Below are 1,770 nucleotides of genomic sequence, written 5' to 3'. Positions count from 1 at the left end.
CCAATGGCATTGCCCATGTCCCCATGTCCCCATGTCCCCATGTCCCCATGTCCTCCTGACCATGGGACACCCCATTGACATGTCCCCATGTCCCCATGTCCCCATCCCCACGGCGCGTCCCATATTCCACTGATCCCTGTCCCTTTGGGTCACCCCATGTCCCCGTGACCATGGAACACGCCACGTCCCCACGTCCTCGTCCCCACCAGATGCCCCACGTCCCCCCCACCCCTTGCCCCCACTGACCTTGTCGGTGTCCCCGCGCCCCTCGGAGGTGACGCTGCCGTCCCTTTTGCCGGCCTCGGCGCTGGACGAGGCTCCGTAGAGGGCCCCCCCTCCGCCTGCCGTCCCCCCCCCCGGCCCAGGCAACCCCGTGGGGTTGGGGGGGGGCCGAGGCGCACCCCACCAGTGGCAGGGCCCCGTGCAGCAGGAACGGGGCGGGCGCGTGGGAGGTCGGGGGGTGGGTGGTGGGGGCAGGGGGCTGGGGGGTGCCCAGGGAGGGTGCCGGCTTCGCGTGGCTCAGGATCTGCAAGGAAAGGGGGGCATAAATTAGGGGGGGAGGGACATGGGGGAGGCGGGGACCCCCCCCCATCAGGGTGCTCATGTTATCTTGGGGGTGGTCGTCACCTCCACTGGGTGCCCATCAACACTGTTGGGTACCTACCACTACGACTGGGTGCCCTTCAACACCACTGGGTGCCCATCACCTCCACTGGGTGCCCATCAACACCGTTGGGTGCCCGTCACCTTTGCTGGGTGCCCATCAACACAACTGGGTGCCCATCAACACCGTTGGGTGCCCTTCAACACCACTGGGTGCCCATCACCATCTGATGCCAATGACCTCCGTTGGGTGCCCATCAGCACCGCTGGGTGCCCATCACCTCTGTTGGGTGCCAATCACCTCCAAAGAGCACCCATCGCCTCCATTGGGTGCCCATCAGCACTTGATGCCAATGATCCCTACTGGGTGCCCACCAACACCGTTGGGTGTCCATCAATACCGTTGGGTGCCCATCAACAGCGTTAGGTGCCCATCAACACCACTGGGTACCCATCACCTTTATTGGGTGCCCACCAACACCGCTGGGTGCCCATCAACACCAATGGGTGCCCATCACCCCCAGTGGGTGCCTATCACCTCTATTGGGTGCCCATCAGCACCATTGGGTGCCCATCACCTCTGTTGGGTGCCAATCACCTCCAAAGAGCACCCATCACCTCCATTGGGTGCCCATCATCATTTGATGCCAATGATCTCCGTTGGGTGCCCATCAACACCGTTGGGTGCCCATCAACACCATTGGGTGCTCATCAAGACACCGTTGGGTGCTCATCAACACCATTGGGTGCCCACCAACACCGTTGGGTGCCCATCATCTCTGTAGGGTACCCATCACCTCCACTGGGTTCCCATCACCTCCATTGGGTGCCCTTCAACACCACTGGGTGCCCATCACCACCGTTGGGTGCCCATCAACACCAATGGGTGCCCATCACCTCTACTGGGTGCCCATCAACACCGTTGGGTGCCCATCAGCACCACTGGGTTCCAATCACCTCCAAAGAGCACTCATCACATCCATTGGGTGTCCATCAGCATTTGATGCCAATGACCTCCGTTGGGTGCCCATCAGCATCATTGGGTGCTCATCAACACCACTGGGTGCCCACCAACACTGTTGGGTGCCCATCACCCCCAGTGGGTGCCCATCACCTCCTTTGGGTGCCCATCACCACCACTGGGTGCCCACCAACACCACTGGGTGC

General features: G+C 62.3%; 1 long non-coding RNA gene across 6 annotated transcripts in view; it reads right to left on the bottom strand.

The window, feature by feature from the left end:
- Positions 1 to 1,753, bottom strand: part of LOC118159373 — a 3,894-nt gene extending 2,141 nt beyond the window's left edge. The window contains exons 1-2 of one of the 6 annotated variants that reach the window (XR_004747093.1): positions 1,421 to 1,753; positions 247 to 1,258 (exon numbers count right to left, since the gene is read on the bottom strand). This is a non-coding gene — a long non-coding RNA (uncharacterized LOC118159373). Of the gene's footprint in view, positions 1 to 246 lie in introns of all 6 variants that reach the window. The other 5 variants (XR_004747094.1, XR_004747090.1, XR_004747091.1 and 2 more) reach the window with 5 other exon arrangements.
- Positions 1,754 to 1,770: the final 17 nt, after the last annotated feature.

The sequence above is a fragment of the Oxyura jamaicensis genome, unplaced genomic scaffold (assembly GCF_011077185.1).
Source record: "Oxyura jamaicensis isolate SHBP4307 breed ruddy duck unplaced genomic scaffold, BPBGC_Ojam_1.0 oxyUn_random_OJ69971, whole genome shotgun sequence".
NCBI lineage: Eukaryota > Metazoa > Chordata > Aves > Anseriformes > Anatidae > Oxyura > Oxyura jamaicensis.
The sequence above is the reverse complement of the archived record's forward strand: the minus strand, read 5'-3'. Positions and strand labels throughout refer to the sequence as shown.